This window comes from Melospiza melodia, chromosome 3, assembly GCF_035770615.1.
Source record: "Melospiza melodia melodia isolate bMelMel2 chromosome 3, bMelMel2.pri, whole genome shotgun sequence".
In the NCBI taxonomy this organism is placed as follows: Eukaryota; Metazoa; Chordata; class Aves; order Passeriformes; family Passerellidae; genus Melospiza; species Melospiza melodia.
This window is the reverse complement of record NC_086196.1, coordinates 42,197,846-42,220,932: the sequence shown is the minus strand read 5'-3', so window position 1 is coordinate 42,220,932 and position 23,087 is coordinate 42,197,846.

The window sequence follows — 23,087 nt, the reverse complement described above, 5'->3', positions numbered from 1 at the left end:
GTGATAGCCTCTACAGAGAAACTGTGTTAGCATTTAGTACAAAAACATTGATATGTTTTGACTAACCATGCTGAACATAGTACAAAATATATATGTATGAGAAAGTGCCCACTGCCCAATCCACAATACAGAAAGGCATCACTCTTGGAAGCTGGATACACAATGAAGTAAAAGGATTTGCCCAAGTAGCTCATCAGGGATACCATTAGGAATACCACTGCCTACTGCTACTCTCCAATGCAACTGAATTATGGGACCAGCAGTTTTCTAAATCCTCTTCTTGCTTATAAATGAAATTGTAAGAAACTGTCTTACTCTAAACATATTCCAGTTCTTGAAAGCATCAACTTGTCTGGAGGGGGATTTGATTGTCATTTTCAAGCATAAAATTCAAAGTCTTGCCATATTTAAAATAAATGAATTTTCAAATGAAAAATATATGTTGTCTCCTTACTAAACTACAAAGGCAAATGAAAAATAGAAGGTTTTCCTTTTAGCCAATTCTTCTCAAACCAGAAATAAGCCCCAAAGAGAAACAGCAGGGTTGGCTCTTTCAGAAGCAAGGGCCTGAGGCAAAGATGGAGCCTGGTAGCGCTGCTTTCATCTGGCTCAGCTCAGGCAAACAGACGCACTTCTCAGCTGAGGAATGCAAGGCCCTTGCCACTGGGTCAGGTCCTGGGAGGGGAGCATGGGCAGTGCCCTTTCCCTCCTACACTTGAACAATGCTCTGGGAAAGGAGACATCCCCCCAGGGACCTGCACGCTCGTGCCCGTCACACACGAGCGCTGAGGAATGAGCACGCACACGCTCCTCTCAGCGTCTGCCAAGCTGCCCAACCTGCTTCACTTTCCTCTTGGGCTTTTTTATGTAATCCACCTAAGGCAGACTTCTCTGAGCCAGAAAGGAAGTGTCAATAACGAGAGTTTCTGTCTCACTGGAGCAACACCTGACAGCTTTGTATGAATTGCCTCTGCTGCTGGGTAGCCACTCCTACTTCACAAGCACATTCTTCTGGCATTATTTCTATTGTTATGAATTTTTAACCATCTTTCATCACCATCTGAAGTGAACTGACATTAATTTTGGCAGAAAAAACAACAGGGCAGAAAAAACACAGTGAGAGTAAACCTATTTGAACCCTCAAAATTATTTGATGAATTATCAAAACACAAATTAAAAAACCCCATGTTTTTCAGGAGAGGTACAGATTAGATATTTGAAAAAGAAAATCACCAAAGGAGTGGTTAGGCATTGGAATTAGTTGTCTGGGGAGATATTGTCTCTGTAAGCCTGGATGGGGCTTTTGGGGATATGGTTTAGGGGTGATTATGGTGGGTCTGGGTTGATGATTTGACTAGATTTGAAGGCCTCTTCCAGCCTTGATGCTTGTGTGATTCTGCAATATGTAAGAAAGTGTTTTACAGTTTACTGTGTGATCACAGAGACACACATGCTATAAATCACTGGAGCTGCAATGGGGGTATGACAAGGGCAGTGCCAAATGACACTGGGATGCTGTTAATCATGACTCTCATCTAAGCCTATGGTTATTTTTGAATTGTATGATTTACCCTGAAAGAATCCTTAAATCAGGTTATTTCTGTGGAGTGATCTACTGCAGTAGAGCACTTAAAAACTTGGGCCTACATTTTGTTGAAAAGTCTCATTGCTTTCTGGCCAAGAATTCTTAGGGGAAAACCGTGAAGTTGCAGATGAGGACTCTCTTTCTAGTTATCAGTGGCAATAAATCAGCAAATGGAAGGTCAGAAATGAGGTATTTGGATTGAGTGACTTTGATAGCTGATTCTGTGATATCTTGTTTCCCAAAACAAATATGCACACTTATTTCCTTAGGCAGATCTGTACCCTCTCAGCCCCATCTCCTTTATTTCACCAGCTGTTCTCCCTGCTTGTGTGGTCCTAGCACACTATATCGTTCATTATTTTGATTCGCCCTAAAGCACAAAAACTTCTCCTTATTTTGGTTTAATTTTCATTCAGGACTTTATTATTAACCCTCCTGGAAAGCAGCGGAGTACAAAGCTGATGCCGTGTGACTGCTTTGTATAGTCACTCCATTCAGAGGCTGCAGCAGATCAGCTCTACCAGAACGCAAATGCTCATTCCCAGCACAGCTCACTAGAGCTGGAAGCAAGCTGTTGGTCATGCTTCCCCTTGCCTTCCCTTTGCCACTCAGTGCATGGTTTGGTATCAGCACAGCAGCCATTCTGAATAAAGGGAGGATGGAGTCAAGATCATTAACATTCTCAAGAATATTTTGTTGTGGACTTGCAGGATGTTCTAGTATTTGGTATTACCTCATGTTTCTGAAGCCCTTACTCTCTTTTTCACTGTTTTTCCATTAGCTCTTACTGATTCCAAGTGAATGGATAATCACACCTAAACAGCAGCTTTAAGTCAAGGACAGAGTGTATACCATTCAAAAAAAAAATTAATTTTGTTAGGATGATGGAGAGCTGTACACATTTTTAGAAGTAGTGGGTATTTAGGTTTTGCCTATAATCACTGGCTTATCTCACAAGACATGAGAACAAAAAACAAAGCTGGTTTTCATGTGATCACATTATAGCAGCCAGCACAGCAATTACTACGTTCTGATAAAATGCAACCCATAGGTATTCTTTCACTTAGACCTGCATTTTACAAATTTTTTAAACCAGACAGTGACACTAAGTTATCTTGTTTGACTTCCTGCATAGGACTTGCTATTTAATTCTCTAACTCCAGTAACAAGATGGTTCTATGGCAAAGCATATGTTCTTAAAGAGACACTCAGACATCATTTGAAGACATCAAGAGAGCAATTCAGTTACTTTCTGTTGTATGTTGCTGCACAATGATTCAGTAAATTAAATATTCTTTGCAATACATATGAAATTCTGGCCTGGGCTCAAACCTCATTATGACAGGTTTCACATGCATGCAGTTCAAAAAGACTAAATGGATTGCCAGACAGTGCAGTTATTCAAAGAAGTGCTAGTCCATTTCTTTTGGCTAGACTCCTATCCAAATCGACTCTGAATTCTCTTTCAGGCTGTCTTGCTGGGCTTACTTATTTCTGTTGATTTAACCCACAAATTCAAGTTTTAGTAATTCGTTATTTTGTTGCCAAATTGCACAGTGTTATAGCATGTTTTGTCCAGTGTTATATATTACATTTTGGGTGAACCAAACTGCAAAATAGAAATAATTTTCTGCAGCTGTACTTACCCAGCTGGGTCGGCAGAACCTGATATTTGAAAGAATTCAGTAGAATATATATAGATGATTGTGTTTCTGGTAAATAAAAGCTAATGAATTGAGTGTACAGTTCAACCAGACAGGGCCAATCATAACACTTTAAGCACTTCCAAGTTGTTCAGGATAGAATAAACTTGTGTTTGGATAGGGTATAGGTGGAAAAAAAAGAGGAACTCAAACGAAGCACCAATGTATATTACCTTTGTTTACTTTTCAACACCCATACATTGTATACTACAAGCATTTTTGCCTCTACTTCACAAGTCACTGTATTTTGAATATATAGTCAATCACAACCCCCTCATCTGCTGTTCATATTTCTCAGGTCTGGGTTCATTGCTTCATTGTATGCAAGTTATTTCATGACTGTTACATTTCTTGCAAAGGGAGATAAGACTACAGTGAAAAGAGCAGTTTGTAGGAATGGCAATTTGTACTAATTTCTTCATAAATTTAAGAAATACTGTGAAGTTTTTCTTAGACCAAAAAAATTATATAGTGAATGGCAATTGCAATGGAAAATTTAAAAAAAAGCAGTTTTGGTCTTTTATCTGGAACTTGGAGGTCTTCCAGCTTTACTTTTCAGCATTTGTCATATTAATTATTGGCCCCAAATGATTGAACAGGCCTGTTTCAAGACCTCTTTTTAGTTTTGAAAAACCTAGATTTTGAAACCTCTGAATGTTTGCTTGAAAAATGAAATCAAGTTTCTGTGTGGTTTATTGTGAAAGAAAATTTTTGCCAAATGCCTCCTATGTTTCTCATTCAGTTACTTAATTTGTGGGTTTTGATCTATGCCACGGGCTGCCCTCAAACTTCTCCTTGCTTTGAATATTTAAAAGGAGAATGGATTTAGTTGTGTTGTAATGCCTGCTGAGTGAGAAGTATTTACTGATGGAAATCTGACCTAGCAAAGCTTTAAATCCTATTGGAGCGAGAATATGGCCAACAACATTTACACACAGAAATAACTTTTTAAAATACAAGTATCCTTTTTAGCACAGACTAGCACTTAAAAGTCTAACTTGTGCAAAAATTTAGGCTTAGATAGACACATTTTGGAAGTTGAATTGGAAACCTTCCACAAGCCTCCTCAGCTGAAACATGCAAAGGAAGACATTTCTTTGTTGAGTGTTCTCTACATGTGTATTCACGTTATTGTGTGGTTTTATTTTGCAGGTGGTTAAGTCAGACCCGCTTTGCTTTAGATATGCCTGGAAGGTGCTGTTCTTTGTGCACATGCCTGAGTCCCTTGCATCATCTAAGCTGCTCAGCTGAATCAAAACACTTAGACAGTGGAGAGAAACATTTTGACAAAACAAAACTCTTTCTATATTGTGTATTTTTGCCAAAACAAAATGCTTTTCATATTATTTTGTTCATGGGTTTGGGGGTGGAGTTCTTCTGTTTTCTTCTGTTTCCTCCTAAGTTTTCCAGCTCTGTAAAACAAAATGAAGGTTGCACTCAGCTCTTACCCACAGCACCTTTTGTGCCCTTTTTGTTTATGGTCACCTGAAATATCCATTCATGTTAAGTAATATTTTACCTCTGGATTTCTATCATGACTTTGCCAGTTTCTGCAGCTAGTTTCATCTTTCATCATCACCATCTCTTAGAAAGATGACATGAAACATAAGATGACATAGACACAAGTTTAGATTTTGAACAGTAGTCGCTGTAATTCCTGGGGGCAAACAGTGTGATCTGTTCATGCATAAGAAATTCTTGGCTAGACACTGTTTTCTTTTGAATCTGGATAGTCAATAGACTTTCAAACTGTCAAGGAGCTTTGGCACTCCAGTTGACTACTAATCCATCTTTGTTGTCAGTTTTGGAGAAGACTGGTGACCTCAGGTCTGAGAATGTCAGGTCTTCTAAACTGACTTAAAAAAATACTCTTGCACCTTCATTCTCCTTCTGTTTTCCAGGTAGATAAGAGGGGAGCTTTCTTTCGACCACATGAGCGCCTGCAGAAGAAGCTTGGACAGAGCTCTGAAGAAAAAATGCAGAGGAACCACAGTCACTGAAATGAGTTTTCTTTCTCCTTCAATGCTCATCCATATGCATTAACACTGTGGGTGATCCCATGCACTTCAGATACTTGCTAATTATCTAAAGGTAAAACTCGTGTTATAGCTTCTTCTGAAAGACAGGGTGGGGGGACAGAAGTCAAAACACTCATTATTGTGGAGATCCAGAAACTGTATTTCTACATGATAACAATGCCAGAGAAGAGATGAGAAAGGGGGGATAAGGTTCTGTTCTGAGTAAAGGGAGAAAATAACTCACAAAAGAATTTGATGAACTCTAGCAGTGTGGGAACTTCTCAGGTCTTCAAACTAGTTCTAATCCACACTGAGAGCAGCGGCAAGGATGGGCATGAAGTGGTATGAGCTGAAGCTGTTCCTTGAGTAAGAATGTTTTACATAATACCTCAAGGCTCGTTGTGTAATACTGCTAGGTACAATCCATAATTGTTTCTTTTTTTTTTTCCATTTCCTTCACCTCTGTAAGTTTGCAGTCTTGAAACCAAGAACTTTAGCCTTTGTTTTCCTTGATTAAACTTCAGTTTTTTTCTTCTAGTCTTTGTGGTGAAAAGCCTGACTCTGGACAAAAATTCAAAGCAAACCAGTTCTCTAGAGAGTAACTAATCCAGTAAAACTGTTTGTGCAGGCAACAGCCTTCCTCCTGTGATAATCTGAAATATGACTTTCAGCAGGGTATAAGGACAAGTTTGAAAGTGCTATGAGCACTTCAGGTTTAGTGGCAGAGAGACGATGTATAGCTGCAGGTGCATCTCACATCATCAATGTGCTAGTATTTAAAATTAAAGTAGCATGTTGTTGAAAATTTCACCCTGAATCTTCATGATTTTTTGAAACCAACCTATTAAATCTCAGGATTTTGGAAAACAGAAGAAAACTTTAGAATTAACAATTTACCAGAAAGATTAACAAATTACCAGAAAGATTATGTAGTCAATCTTCAAAAAAATGCCCTGGTAACAAACTCTGGTCTTGTTTTTCAATTGTTGAGTAATTTATTTTTTCCCACAGGTCCAGTATTATCTCATTACCACTATTCCTAAAATCATCTGCCATCAGGAATGGAAAATAGGTGAATTCTAATTTTTCTTAGGTCTTATGGTCCTTCAAGACAGAATTTAGTACACAGCTGGGAGTGCATTACTACTCTGATTAAGATTTGCTACTATACTCTTTTTCGGATGAAAGGCTATGCTAGACTGAGGCCGCAGGTGATCTGATTCCTGTGACCACCAAATTAAGGTCAGCTTGAAGAGCAGGAATCAAATTTCTCTCCTTACAGTCTACTTCAGAAATCTATGAAAGTGTTGTGCATGTTTGCTAACATCCTTGCCCAGGATTTTTTAATCTGCTTGATAATGTATATCAAATGTCTCACTTTGTTCTCTTGCTTGATACAAACAGAGTAATTTAAACTCAGAAAATCACACTGAAAATCCTTAATTTAGTATCTATGGTCTGATTGAAATAAAAATAATTGAGTAGTTGGTGAAAGTTTAAAGAGCGAATAGAAAGCAATCAACCTTTTATAATTTCACTTTTTTCTCCTAGGAAATAAATGTTTGGCATTTTTTAAGTTTTGGCAGAATAGGATGTTTGTAAACCTAATTTCTCGATCATGCACAGATAATAGATATTGGGCAACTGAGAAACTCTGGTAGAAAATATTTGATTTTCAAGAAATGTATTTAAGATCCATTCAGCCACAACAGCATTGCTATTTGTGACACTGAATATGGTTTTGAGCTCTGTACAGATGAACTAGTTGTAAGAATTTCAGATTTCAAGCCTTTTGATGGTAGCCAGTTGTCCACAGAGTCTCTGATACCTCTTGTTTGATGCAGCTGCCTGTTGAACTGCATAGCATCATCATTTCCTATCCCTCTAAACATAATCCTAAAAGCAGCTTAATAACAAATATGTTAGCAGAACACTGTGGATATCTGTGTCCTGATATTCCAGCCTGGGATTACTTGGTACTTATGCCTCTCTCCTGTCTCAACACTGAATTTCCTGAAATCTATAAACAGAACCATTCTGCTGTCTTCCTGTCATACTTTTTTTTATGTAAGATACAAAATCTCCAAATTCTAAAGTTACTTGTGCCATTGGCACAAAAGTAAACACAATTGGACAATATGGCTCAGGAAGTAGGGAACATCAGGATACTGGATTAAGGAAGCATGAAAAAATCAACCCCAACCAATGTTTCTTGCAGTATGAGAGTCCTTTCTCCAAATTCCTTCCAAAATCAGCAGCCGCCAGTGACTTTGGGGGTTGAAATAAAGGCTGAAGCCTTCTCCCCATTCCTAGCCTTGAAGCCTTCTCCCCATTCCCAGGAATTGTTCTCTGATCTGTTTCCTCCAGAGCTCAGCTTTGAATCTGTAGGCAACGCTGCAGGCAAGTAGCTGTGTCCTCTCAGGAATATCCCAGTCTGTAATCATGCTGCTCACCACTTCTCTTCTCGTCTTTTCCATCTGCATTTAAAAAGTTGTGCAGAGATGAGCTTGCTCCTGAGAAAATAAGCAATTCCCCCCTTCCTTCTCCTTTCTAGAAGCTTCAAATTTAGAGTACAGCAGCCAGAGTGAGGTAAACAAAGTCTTCTTCTTGGTTACCGCCAATGCAATCTCTTTAAGATAACAGAAAATATAGCTCTAGATTCATTCAGTAAGCTGGAAACAATCTATTATTTGTAGCCACAGAATTAGAGGAGCAAAGAGCTCCAAAGTTAGACAAATTTTAGCAACAACTTGGATTTAAGGAGACCTTATTGCACTATATAGAAGTTGAGCTTTGTCCACTATTATTTAACCACTTCCAGGAAATACTGGTTTGTGCCTTTCAGCATATAGGACTCCTATTCTCATATCTAAATATCTTTTTCTTTGGTTTCAACAATGGAAAGAGCTTATTATTAAATAAAAACCATTCAGTTTAGGAATGGTTTTAAATGGTTTAAAAACCATTGGTCCTCAACAAGGTGTTATTAGTTGTATAAGCTTATTTTACAAGGGTTGTGACCAACATTGTTTTCTGTTGTGGTCAACTCCTTTAACACAGAACTAGCAATATGCATCTGAACAATTTCTAATTATTTTAAATCACCTGAGGATTATGATGCCCAAGGATTTCCTATTCCTGCCATTGGACAAATAACATACTAGGGAAATTGTTCTTCCGGTGTTTGTCCATGATACTCTCTGCTGGTCTGTAAATTCTTTGATTCAGATTCTGTTATTTTGAATGTGCTTCTACAGTATCTGGCTCCTGCCTTCATTAGGGTATTTAAATACCACGAATTAATGTAGTGGAAGTGTCTTATTCTACAAATGCACAACTTGATAGAAGGACTGATTTATTTTGTTTGCAAATCTGGATTTTAGGGTGCAGAAAGTAATGTCAGTTTTTCTCAAACATAGGAAGCAGCAAAGTGTGGACATATGCTGTTACCAATTTTAGCTTTAGTAGCCAATTTTAAGAAAATTTGTCCTTCCTATAGTTAGGTTGAATCTTGTGTACCTCTATAAAGAATTGAATACATTTAACTGATCCCATTTATTTCTATAGTGACTTTATTAAAATGGCAGCCAGTACATTCTAGTACGAAATAAATACTCACAAAAACTTTTAGACCAGCAGTTTTGTAGTCCCACAATGACAGTAATTTTTGGAACTAAATGCAAAACTAATTTCTCTGAATTAACTTCTTAGTAAATATTTCAGCAAAGGTCTCAATTTAACTATAAAATTGATTAGTGGTAAAAGTGAGAGCTTTTAAATATATATTTCTGTTTGAAGTGTCAAACAAATTAGAAAATTCTGTTTCAATGTCATTGTATTACTACTTCGTGTTAAATGAAATAGAAGTTATCACTATGCTAGGGATTTTTAAATCTATTTATCAGGAAATTCTTGAATATAATCTAAAAAACTCTACAACTTCTTTCAGCCAAAAGGGAGAAGTGAAGCCTTCTGAAAACACTGTCAAAATGGGCAGTTGAAATGAAAAAGGCAAGACAAAACTGAACCAGAGTGAGAGCAAATGCTTTAGAAGAAAAATGGTTTCCTTGAAAACCCCTGGTCATCAAATGCACCTGCACATTGAGGATAGGCAAGAAAACAGTTCGGCTTGTCAACACTGGGCTGCAACCATTCTGTCCCAGCCAGCCCTGCCTCAGTTTACTTTCTGGGTGAGGAAGAAGGCATCTTCATGGCTCAGAATCCTCACTGGACAGATGGCTGCTGCCTCTTGGCTCTTGGCTGGCCACATGAAGGGGTCAGGCACTGTTTTGTGTGGGCCTGGCTGAGACTACATCAGTTCTTGTCTTCAGAACCTTTTGACTCCTTCAGTGCTACTGATTATGCAAGTCAGAACAAAAAATAAATAAATATAGATTTAAAAAAAATTCTCTTAACAGTGTCTCTAATATTTCTTCACTTATTTTCCTGTACATGTTTTTGTTTGGTTAGTTGGTTTTTGTTTGGTTTTGGTTTTGGGCTTTTTGTTGTTGTTGTTTTTGGGGTTATTTTTGTGGAAAAAAACAGCCTTCTCAAATATATCCAATATATATTACTGCAGAAATCTGTACACTTGCAGCACTGAAACCTGCAACTCCTTGTTATATAAATGTACTAAACATTGCTTTCCAAAACCAGTTCCTCGTCTCCTTGGCAACACAGGCTGCAAAGAGCTCACCAGCCTGGTGTTCTGCTGCATGTATGAGCTTCCAAGTCAACTGGAAGAGTTTTGGTTTAGGATTCAGAACTTTCTTTTGACCAGTTCAAGCTACAGGTGAGGGAGACTCTTCTTTTGCATATGGTCTCATGAAAGCTAAAATTTCAATGGTTATCATTGGAATATATAATCAATCAACCAAGAGGAGCTTCTGAGAAAAGAAAATTTTCATGTCAGAAGAACAATTTATTCTGTTCCCCCCTGCCATGACCATAAAACAAAATATTTTAATACTGAAAAAAATTTTTTTAATACAGCTTCCCTAAATAACTAATAAGGATACAATACTATGTCTTTCCCAAAACTTCTAGAAACTAATAATTTTTCTTCTATTATGAGGCAGAAATGTGAGAAATCTTACTACAGACAAACCTGTCAGTGTCACTGTGGTGAGGTGCTGTTATTAGACTAACAGTTAATATTATTGTGCCTGGCTTTAGCCAGAGAAGATTTGAATTGGATTAGGAAATGAAAATCTCCTTTTAAATCATTCCTCCCCAGGTGCCTTCCAGTTAGCCTGAGGTTTTGTTCATTCTCATGCTAGTTCTGTACACACACAGGGCAGCAGTAACTTTGTTTAGAGTTGAGACCAAGTTTCATTTCAGCAGTTGTCACTAGACTCCACTGCATCCCACGATGTCAAAAAATTGATGAGGACATCACTGATGAAGGCAACACCACATGCACTTACTTTCAACTATCATATTAAGCAAAACATTTGTGGTCTTTTTGATTATTTTTACCCTGTGTTGAGAATCAGGAGAGGAAGCCCAAGAGCCCATCAGTCTTGTAGGTCAGATGGCTTTGAGCTGCACACACCAGGATCCTGTCCTTGCCTCCAAAATAGAGTGGTGAGAAAAATGATACAAGCATGAGGTCATTCTGTACTTCTACAGAAATTACTTTTTCCAGCGTATTTAAACACACAGGGAATAATCTCTCTATTAAAGTGGGGCACGCTACATGAAGATGGGCAAAGGTTCAGCTGAAGGGAAAGAAAAATATGTTCTTGTACCAGGAGATGTTCCTGCCTGAACCAGTGGGGAACAGCCTGGCGGCTCATTTGCTGGAAAGCCTTGGGACCTGGAAGAACGGGTGAGCATCTGTCAAACAGATCACAAATTTCCCTCAGCAACACAAGTCAGGATTGGCTTTGTTTTCCTTCAGAGGTTTCAATTACAGGGAAAAGACTTAAAGGTCTGTGAATGAAGCCTTCAAGTGAAGAAGTTACATCGCCTGACTGTGCTGGTGATGCCAGGTTACACATCCCCCTGCCCGAGGTCTGGAAGCCTGTTGTGTTTGTACTCTCTGTATCCTGATTTTTCAGCAGCAAAACATGGCTGGGTCTAACACAGCTTTTTTAGCATTTCTGCTCCAGAGCAGCGCAAACTCATCATCCCCAGAAAAAAAAATTTCAATTTAATTAGATTTTCCCACCACGACCATTTGGATCCAAGGGACTTGCTGAACAGTGTGCTGCCTGCAGGTAATACAAGAGAAGGACTTCTCCAGTCTCTAACAAAATCTTGCCAAGAGGGGTTTACTTCTGTTACTGTAATGCTCTGAAAAATAAAATTTAGTCTGACAAAGAGCAGCTGCAAGAGAAAACAATACCAGGTTTTGATGAAAATTTGAATTAATGGATTGTATGCTGCATATAATTTTAAGCAAAAATATTTATTGTGTATACATTGCGACTAAATTTGGCTGTCTTACAGCAAAATTTCAGCTGAAAAAAAGGCAAATGATTTTACAAATGGATTTTATAGCCTCATCCCTTACAGGATATGAAGTACCTTAAACCTTGAAGTGCACATATAATTTTTCCTTCTTAATCTGTAAGTAAATCTGAGTTAGTGAGAAAAACTCAAATTGAAGAAAGTAAGATCTTTGATTCCCATTTTCCTCTCTGTTTTTCAGATGAATTCAGAATAGGAAAAGTGGTTTGCAGATCTGTCATTGCAAACTGAATAGAAAACAGAAGAAAGAATATAGGAAGTCTTTCTGTAAGCTGTTTGTTTTCCAGTCTCTTTTACCAGCTTTTGATATTAAGTAGTTTCCAGTGAGAAGCTGTAGCAGTGAAAAACATGGAGAAATTTTGTAATGCAGCAAGATAAATGTTAAATTATCATTGATAAATGTTAAATCATCATATTGATTATTTTTTTGCCAGTGACAGCACATTAAAGAGATCTGCTCATTTTCATTTGAATTTTTGTTTGAATGAATGATCACTTCATAACCACCTAGCTGCCTGAAGTGAGGCAAGTCCTGATTCAATTGTCTTTTGCTTATGCAAAATACTAGTTTTCAATAGCTAGTTGACACAATTGTAAGTGGTACTCTAATATGTCATTCTGCAAAGTAATTTATCACAGATTCTTCAAACAATCCAGATTGAATTTGTGTGTTCAGTTTATTTATGAATTTGGTTTGCACCTTATGTTTACAGATAAGCTGGTTTCAATAACAAAAAGCAGAAGAGCACCTGCCATTATTTTGGGGAGGTTCAGATAAATCCTTACTAATGACTACCCACACTAAAAAATGACCTAAATCTGAGAGCACCCCTAAACCATACAGAAAAACAATCAGGTTTTCCTCCATAAAAACAAAATCTGCACTGTAAATGCATATGCACATGGAGTTAGAGACACATTTCCATGTGAAACTTTACCTCTGGCACATCCTAATTTTTAGGTTCTTAGTAGTGCTGTCATCATGTTTTCTAAACTCAGTGTTTTCACTTTTTTGAATGGAATGTTTATTTGTGCTGGAGACAGATAATGATGCCACATCAGCCTTTGGATGTACTGGCCAACTGCTTGCAGGGTTCACCCAAGAGAGGAACACCCCGTTTTTGGGTCCAGAAAAATCAGCCCCAAGTCAATCACAGATTACTTTCCCATAAATTGGCTATAGGATATATTCTCTCCAGCAGAGGGCAGTGGAATGGTAGGTGTATGTATATAAGACAGAATTTTAATTTAATTTAGGAGAGAAAATTCAAATATTCAGTAAGAAAATTGAAATGAGATAGGCAATAAGCAAGAGAGATCATTTGCATTCCCCTTCAGGCATAATGTGATTTTGCTTTGGCTTTATTCCAAGAAATACAGAGGAGACCCTTTGATTAACAATGGTACGCCATTATGAAAAAGATTCTAGTGCTTAAGAATTAATAAAATGTCAATTTCTGAACTAGAAAAAAAATGTGTTCTGAATTCCTGAATTACAGAAAGTCTCATTTAAAGTATATTTTTGACAAAATTTTTTTCTCTGAGGAGTAGATTAGATGAGTATTTCTGTCAAAAGAATAAAACCCAATATAAAAAATAAATTTTATTTTTATTAAAACCAATAGTGTTGAGATACCCACAACACTATTGGTTTTAATAAAAAAAAATATGCAGACACACAAAGGGCCCAGGTCTTTAACTATTTCTTGTGAGATAAGGTGTTGTTTCAGATTTCTGACCTTTGCAAAGCTGAAAATGCTCCCAAAATGTCAGGACTCTGTGGCAGGCTGGAAATGGCATGGCTTGAGCCTGCAATTGCATGGTTAGGAATAAATAAGACTCAAAGCCTTTATTGATAGCTATGAATCACCTTTTCCCCCTGCATTTTCATGTATGGCATCAGCTATGAGGGTTTGACGCTCAACTTCTGAACCTTAGCAGCTTTGGGGGCATTTGGCAGGAGCTAAATGAACCTGATTCTAACTGTGAAGGCTGAACTCTTTTCTCTTGGAGCTTCCTCTAGAAATCTCATTAATGAAATTGCTCCTTCTTATGGCGACCTTCATTTAAAGCAAAAGAACAGCAGAATTTTCAGAATTTTTAGTTCAATTGACAGCAGGATTCAAGTAAAGTAGTGCCACAACTAACAGCAATTCTTTTTGACAAGAGTTCATGAAAAGAAATTAAATGCAGCTGTCTGAATCTTCATTTTCTGCTCTCTTTCTGCAGGTGCCTGATTTAACGTCCATTTTTTCTGTAAATGTAGGGTGCTTCTCTTAAACTGTTTTTATTGACTAAATTTAATCTTGGCAGTTTGAACAGTAAAATTCTGTAAATAACACAGTTATCCTCAAACAAAAGAAACTGAAGAAGGAAGAGAGGTAATAAAAAGTGAGAACATTCAATTTGAAATGAAAGGAAATATTGCCATGATATTGAGCTGCCTGTTTTTTCCCTTAGGTCATTATCTTGCAGAACGACTGCATTCCACATCCTCATGAGCTGAACCAGTTGCTAGGTCAGGGTGATACACAGTGTTGGTCTAACTCTGAAGTTGGATAATTCTGAAGACTAATTTCTGAATATCCCAAAGATTGCCTTCTAAATATGCTATGATGTGATCTCATATGTTCTCAAATTTACCTTCATGATACTGTTTTTTGTGGGTTTACACAGTGGTCTTTTGCACTTTTTAAAAATTATCTAAAGGCATTTTTCTATTTCATAACATTTTCCAGCATTTTTCTATTTCATTTGCAATTTGTGGGAGAGAGATTGATGTCAACAAATAATCAGGTTTAGGAGAAAGATAGTGAGTGAGTTCTAGATATGAATATAAAATGTTAGCTGTGTATAAGTTAGTTTCTGAGCTAAATTCCTGAAATGCAATTCAGGTTCAAGATATTACTGGCAAGCAAAAAATCAAATTTTCAATTCCAGCTATTTACTTTATATAAACATCCTGGTTGCAAATGAACCACGAAAATGTTGGATGAAATCATGTCCTTCATCTAAACTTACAGTGAACCTGCAGCCAAAAGAAGTACGTTGTTCTTTACAGACACATCTCAAAACTCCTGAGGAGCTTCCAGTCTGTTTGGTTTTGCCTGCCTTACAGTTTCAGCCGTCCATAAGTATTGCCCTTTGATGTATATCAGTGCTTTCTACTAAAGTAGCTCTGGAGCAATGGATCGAGCCTCCTATTAAATAAATAAACCTGCTCTTAACTTCCAGAATTATAAATAACATGAGGAATGTCAGGGCAACCTTGGGGGTTAGCCAAGTCTTGGAACAGCTGCTATGACCTTGCATATCAGCATCTTAGCTTTTATTAGAGATTGGTTTGTGCACAACATGGAATTTCTTGGATTTTACATTAATTAGGTTTTTTTTCTGCTACATATTAGGAGAACTGTAAGAAATAGTAAATATTTACAGGTTGCATAAATCTTCCTAGGAGGTTTGCTCAGTAGATTCCTAAGTCTTTGTAATTCGTTATAAAGAAAATGTTACCAATTTGCCCTGATACAGGGTACTCACTGTGGCTGCATTGTAAGATTCTATGAGCTAAAGCCACTGACCTCACTATAGAATTTTATCCTTGTGACTGATCACACAGGACACAGGGCCAGAAGAGAAGCTTTGCGTATATAGATAGCTGTGAATAGTGGAAGTTTTGTAGGAACAAATTCCCTTCCTGCTGCAGAAGGACATTAAAGGGTTCTTTAATGAATGTCTAATTTTAAACTTGCAATTAGTCAGAGTGAGAACAATAGACCTACCTGTGTTAATTTCCTTAATGTGTCAAAGCTGTACTGACTTCAACAGATTTATAATCAAGTTTCTACAGTTCAGTAGTTGCTTGATAAAAGCTAAAGTATGTGCTCAATGAAAGACTGAATCAAACTTTTCTTTTACTGTTCACTAAGGTTTTCTAAACACCTCTTACTAGGTGTAACTTACATTGTCACTAGAGTTTTCTAAGATCTGAAGCATCATCAAGATGCTTCTCCCAGTATCTCCACTGGGCTCGATTATTCCAAGCAGTACTTATTCCAAGCATACTGCCTTATTTTTATAGCTCTTGAGGTTTATCTGAACTAGAGCAGAAAATTTTGAGGCAAGTATATCAGAAGTATTTTAAAAACCACAGCTAAGTATAAAACATCCTTTTCTATCTGTTTTTTAACATTATTGATCTAATTTCCATCACTTCTATACTATATAAGCTTTTTTGCCTGCTGTGTCTGCTGTATGGTTACAACAAAGGTACTTGTGCTGGGAATAAATATCCAGATATTGCATAAGGACTAGAAACACTGTCCAATCAGCAAATTCTTATGTGTCAACAGGAATATGGATACAAGGTGACATCCAGAGAAATTCAAGAAGGTACTCAAGAGAATGGTTTGGTTTCCATGTCAAAACTCTTTCTTGTGAAGAGAATAGTTTTTCTCCATTTGCTTTTGATATCAATACTTATTTCACATACATTCAGTCTAGACTTCTCCTTGTACCACACTTGACAATTCACAAAATTCACAATCTGAGTCAAAAGCTCAGATTTCCAAATCCTAATAAGGATACTTAAATAATTAAACCATGTATGCCAAGAATTTACAAACACATAGAAACCTGTATTTTAATAAACTTCCCTCTTATTACTGCTGAAGGGCTCATCAAAGAAAGGCCATAATTAAAAATGGCTTACATGCCTATAACATGGTAGATCCTAGAGCAGGATCTATAAAACAAATTTCTAGAGACTGTTGTTCGAAGATACATTACCCCTTGAAAATGCAGCCATGCAATGATTCTGCTGTTGTTTCGTGGGAGGGCAAAGATGTTATTTACCAAAGTATTCCTTGGCACTTTGTGCATAAGTTAAAGAATTTGCTCATGTTTTGAATTATACACATGTGGCTTAGTTTTACCTTTGATTTTCCTGATTGTCATAGGTCCAATTAATGGATGGGGAAATGCTGCTTATATTCTTTTGGATATATTATGCTTTCATTTTAGCTCAGATGGAACAAGAGGAAATATTTCAACTTTTAATTTTATGCAAATACACTGAAGTTTAGATTGTAGGAGACTTCATTAGAGTGCACAGTTTTCCAGTACTTTTGCAGCATTTTCTCTTCTCAGAATCTGCCTGAAGGCAAATTTGTGTAAAATCCATTCAGCTGTACATGGAGGTATCACAATGCAAAAGGGATGTTTCCTTCAGTGAGGGAATGTTTCCTTTGATTTTCTTTCTGTCACTCCTTCCCCCATCCCTTATTTCTGCAACACATGTGTTCAGGGAGTAGCTAGAAATGTTTGTGTGTTCTATATACAATATTTTCTGAGAAATATGTTTTCAGCTGTGCAAAAGGGGAAGGGTGTAAAACCTTGGAATTTACCATGAATGTATCAAATGATGTTCACATCAGTGTGGGCAAGCCACCAAAATAAGATGTATTTTCTTTGAGTATTTGCACTAGTAAAACTTAAATGCACAAATGTTTGCCTAAAGGTATGCTTAAAAATGCATTACTATGAATGAAGTGAATGTACTTAACATTCCAGGCTGTACTTTTAGGCTGTTCCCCAAAGACTGTGTAACCCTCTCTTAGTCTGCACTTGGCTTCCAGCAGCAGTACTTCTCAAGGAAGGTGCCAAGATAGACATAAGACCGAGTGGCAAATGTTTTTACAGGTTGTCCTAGGGTCTTGGCCTCATTCAAATCCAGATGCCTGAGTTTTCCTCCTGTAGAAAACAATATTCCTAAAGACACTTGAACACCTCTCTGGGACTAGGATACAACTGTGGCACACACAAAGATCTGAGACGTTCTCAGCTGTGCAGCCCAGGCTGCACTCACTAAATTCAGGCTTCCAAATATATCTCAGCACACTTGGCTTCCCAAAGCTATGAAAGGCTCTCCTAGTCCCCAATAAGGCGTGCATTGCTTTTTGCTGTAGGTGGTTGTTCAGGCGTAGGTAAGGAAAGAGTGCGATTTTATCAGATTGAAAATATAGCATTTTAGGCTGGTATTACCATATTTGTGTGAGATGGTCATGTCAGGCAGCAGTTTATTCATTTAATCTAGCTGCTTTTTTTCACTACATGTTTTGATATTGCCACCTAGCTCAGCTGCATGGAGTAGCTCATGCAAAGGCGAAATTTGGCAAAGAGGAAAAAAAGGAAAGCAGGCCAGCAAAATGTTACTTTTCCACATGCCTTTTCTCTGGTAAGATGAGAAGGTCCATTTCTGCCACTGTTTTCTGTGTGAAAGCACAGACAGGGTGCAGAGGTTCAGTGCCAGCACATTGACAAACGGAGCAAAACATGTGGAACAGTAGGTGTCAAGCCCCAGAAGTGCAATTAATTGTGTGTGCTGTTGCTGCACGCCCTGGAGAGGTGATGAGGTTCATTCTTTTTCAGCTGGGCACTTGCAACAGCACAGCTAATTCAGCACAAGCACAGCAGCTGGACACGGAGCCACATTAGTGCAGCATCGTGACACACTGGAGTAATTGAACGGCAAACTAGGTTATTTGCCCACCTACTTTTCCTGCATATTAAAGGAGGGATAATGAGCAATTGCTTATGGTCTGTTAGCAAAAAATGACTGTTTGTTCAGCACTTTGAAATCATAAATCAATATGTGCTGCAAATGTGGTGTGCCACCTAAAAGGCTCATTCAACAGAGAGCCACACTGGAGAGGGAAAAAGGTGCCCGTCCCTGGCTCTTACAGGCTGCCTTCTGCAGAAAATGGTGACGATTCTTTCATCTTAGTCTGAGAACAAATATGTCCAAGGGGGCTTATTCACCACCTTGGCCTAAGTGAGCAAAACCTAAATGACGCAAAAGGAAGATAGACATCATGGTTTGCCTGGATCACTTTGACCTCCAATGACACGACTCTTCAGTTAGCAATCAGGTGGCACATCAATTTATTTTTTTGGGCACTCCTAAAGCCTTTCCAGGCACATCAAGTTTATTTTTTCAGTCAAGGCTCTAAAAACAAAACTGATATCTTTATGGAGCTATATCTGAGGGTTTCTTCCAATGCTGGCTTTTGGATCTAAGGCTGAGGACTCCTGGTGAAATTAATTCCTATAGCTCACATTGATGGACCAAATAAGCTGGTGCATTCCCTGAAATGGCTTACATAAGCTTCCAGGGCTCTCTGGTTCAGTGGTTTTCTTGAGCTTTTTCAGAGGTACAGCATTTCTGACCTCTTTTTGGCATCACACTGCTCCCTGTTTCTAGCAGTCTCCTTTTTCTGCACCCCAGGGATCTTCCATGGGATGCTCTGAACACAGGGAAGATTGTAGGATTGCAGGTGCTTCGAAGCAGCTGCAAAGAAAAGAGCTGAATTAGATTCCATTAATTTATAACATTCCAGAACTGTTTAATACCACTGTTCAACATTCTGTCAAATAACTGGCAAATCCTAACGATTTCATGCATCAGTATTTTTTTTAATATATTCACAAAAAGTTGTAGTTGGATTTTCATTTTCGGGATTAACTCTGCCCTTTTGTTTTCTGCCTATGCCACAACCATCACTCTCCAACTCAAGGAGTTAAACCAGTCTGTACAGTGAATCTGGAGCATATACTGATCTATGTGATTTTATAATTATAATTATGATCTATGGGGTTTTTTTCTCTTCAGCTTGCAATAAGGTAGCTGCATGAAGAGACGGTGACTGAGATGGAAATTCACTTACATTCAGTCCACCACACCTTGTGCAAAATACATGGATGACTGTTACAATACTGCAGTTATCCATGACAGGCACAGAAAGAGGGAGAAAAAGAGTGTGTTTTTTAAAACTCATACTTAATAGGCATTCTGCTTCAAAAAATTCCTTTTGAGTTCAGTAGACAGAGTTTTATTTGTACTTTATTTTAGCTTTCTCTTCTTTACTGTGTGACCTACGCTAAGGGGGAACAAGCAATCCTCACAGCAAAATGGAAGGAATAAGGAGAGACTGGTTATGCAGGAACAGCTGCTTGTTTTCAGCAGCATCAGTTGAGAGTTTTTCACATTCTCCTTCTCCGCCTCTCCCCAAATGTTCAGCCTGCTGTGTGCAAGCTGGGTGTTTACAGTTCAGGACTATGGAGGAGGAGGAAATATTTTGCCTATTGTTCAGTGACGTCAATGGCTTCGCTCCCAGTCACTTGAGGGACGCTGGTGCTTAGCAAATGTCAGTGCACTGCTGCTACTGCATGTGCCTTACAGTCTGCTTGCAGGGATTTAAGGTCTCTCCTTCAAGATAGATCCAGCTGGCAGGCGAGGCGGGTGTGAAAGGCAAGGAGCAGTAGCCATGGAAAGCTGCTCTGCTGCTTTTTGCGTGCGAAAACCTCCATACGAGCTTCTTGTTGAGGCATTAATATGGTGTATTTATTAGCATTAAATACAGAATTCAGCTTAAAAATGTCTTTTATTCTGCACCAATGGCTTTCTTTTCACATTCTTTTCCTCTGTATTAAGAGGAATTTTCAAACCTTGTTGTTTATCAGGGACCTAAAAATCCCCCACAAAATACACCGGCAATTTTACAATTAATCAGGATAAATAGTTAACTCAAAAGCTAGCTCAATTCAGTGTATTTCTGAGGCATTCTCACACCTGTTTTGTTACCAGATATTGAAAACTGAATGGCAACTGTATTTTGCTGAAGATTTTTTAAGCTCAGGGCTGAATTTTTTTTTTTGAATGCATGTTTTTGAAAGTGTGCTACAGTTGATGTTCCTAACTGCAACTGGAAAGCCATTCTTCAACCATTTTATCTTCATTAAAACATATTTCAAATAATTTTTTTAAAACCTCTGCTGCAAATATTTGTGATTTAAAAAATTTATAACTGCACCCTTTGTGAATGTGTGCAGGAAAATGTGGTCTTAGAAAACACAGAAATTGTTCCTTGGTGTCAGTGTTTTTATGTTAAGTTTTTGTAGCTAAAATTTAAAATTTTGGTTTTGAAGAAATAATTCATTATATATATGAAAAGAGATGTGATTATGGATGGGACCAGAAGATCAGCTTATTAATTATCTTTATGTGAGACTCTGAATTTATTTCACATTAATATAATAATCACTATGAAAATGTCAAGTATTTTGAGGGTTCATCAAAGCTTATAGCATAGTGTAGCATTATACTGATACCTTAAGATAAAGGGAGAACATAAATAGATGCTGCCATTTTGTAGGAAAAAAAGGAAAAGCTGAAAGCAAACACCAGTGAACAAAGAGTCTAGCATCAGGGTCGCAGTGGAAAATAAAAAGGTGAGACAAACCATTGTCAGTGCCTTTCAGGTCTTGACTTCGCCAGGGATCATCATCCATTGCTGACAGGTATATACAGTCACAGAAAACATTCCATAGGTAGCCTGGCTTTCTGTGCTGAGAAATAACTTCAGATGTTTTGAGATAATATGTACTTAAATCTGCAAACTTTACATTTTAAGTTTTTAATATACATGAAACATTCACTGTTTAACAGACAAAGGCCTTACTCCATGACTATTCCAGACAGAACTTTTCCTGTAGATGACTGAGGGATGTATGAATGGCTTTTTAAAAAATACACATTAAATTACAGGAGCAAATATTTTTTGGGAAAAAAAATATACCTGCTTCATTTGTTTGCTTGCAAAATCTTAATCATCACTCTTTAGATTTTCCCAGATCCCAGGTGGGGTTTTTTTGCTTCATTTTTATATACTGTGATTCTAAAGCAGCAAAGAACTACAGAATGTGACCCTATAGAGAACTGCTGTGCTTCTGGTTTGCCAAGCCACCCAGGTCAGAATCCTTCTTCAGGAGAAGGATAATCAAAGAAGCAAATATGATTTTTTTTTTCTGATATACTGTGCTGGGTTTGGTCAAGATGATAAATACCTGGCAAGATTTCCAAGTATTCTAAGAAATCTGTTTTAAATCAGTGTTGAATGTTGGTTTCAACATCCAAATAGAGAGAAAGGAAAGCCTATTATAGTTTCACTGCTTTTATTCCAATCACTCTACAATCTTTGAAAATGAAAACAACTCTTAAAGGCAGATTTGTTACCACCATCTCTCTTTCAAAGAGAAAGATATCGAATTCAGTCTGTAGATTATTCCTGGTGAAGAATGTTTGATGTGTCTTCTGCAAAGCATGGCAAATATATCTGTGAATTCTTCATCAGCTTTCCTACCAAAGGCAATAAATATTGAATTCTGCTTTATCTGCTAATTTCAGAATGCCTTGCTACTTCACTTAAGAAGCCTTTTTTATAGCACTAACTCAAAGCAAATAATTCTTTTTTAGAGCAAAGGCACACCTTTCTTATTATCTATATAGTCAGTCATTTTACCTCATTGATAGAAATAGGAGACTAAAAGGTCTTCTGAATTTGAATCACAACTGAATTACTGTTACCACAGTCCCCCAGTAATGCTTTCCTGACTTTTCAAGAAGTTTCAGGAGGAGGTTAGCATCACCTAATACAAAGGAATGTAAAAATTATAAGACATAATATACTGCAGAAAATGTAATGCTTTGTTTTCTTGAGACACTTTTGCATAGGTGCACACATTTATTAAATATCAAATTAATATAAAACAATATATCAAACTGAGATAAAATACTCTTGTGATATATATAGTTATAATTATCTTATCCTTACAGGCAAGGACTATAAGTCTCAAAAGACCAAACCCCAAACTATGCTTTGCACTTAGAAATCTTTTCATAACAGAGATTTTCAAAGACACATCCAAAATTATTTGTATAAATAAGAAAGAGGCGAATGTTGAAAGAGTCCTCACTCAGCTTTGTTTCCCAGTACCCCATTAACCTGTAAACAAACATCTTTTTGCCTTTCAAATTCTAGAGAAGTTTCTAAATCAGGCTTACATTTTCTGTTTGTCTTATAGGGTTTTTTAACACCATCAAATAGCTGTTTGCCAGCTTTCAGCTGTAACAGGGGGGAGATCTGTCATCACTCATGGGCAAACAATGAATTGTGTCTAGCCAGAAAATAAAGTGAGCACTTTCTTCACATAATAAACTAGTTCTTGACAGAGCTAGTTTTTCAAATAGACAATACAGAAGGAAGAATATGTCATGAATTCTGTTCTTATAACATTCTCCTGTATACCAGGTATAAGAGTTTTGGAAGCAAAATCTACTGCAAATTTTGTGGAAAAAAAAAAAACAAACGAAAAAAAAGTAAGCTATTACATCACTTCCTGCTTCAGTGGGGATGTGTAGGGACAGAAATTAAGAAGGAGTTTCTTTTTCTCCCTTCTTCCCTCCCTCCC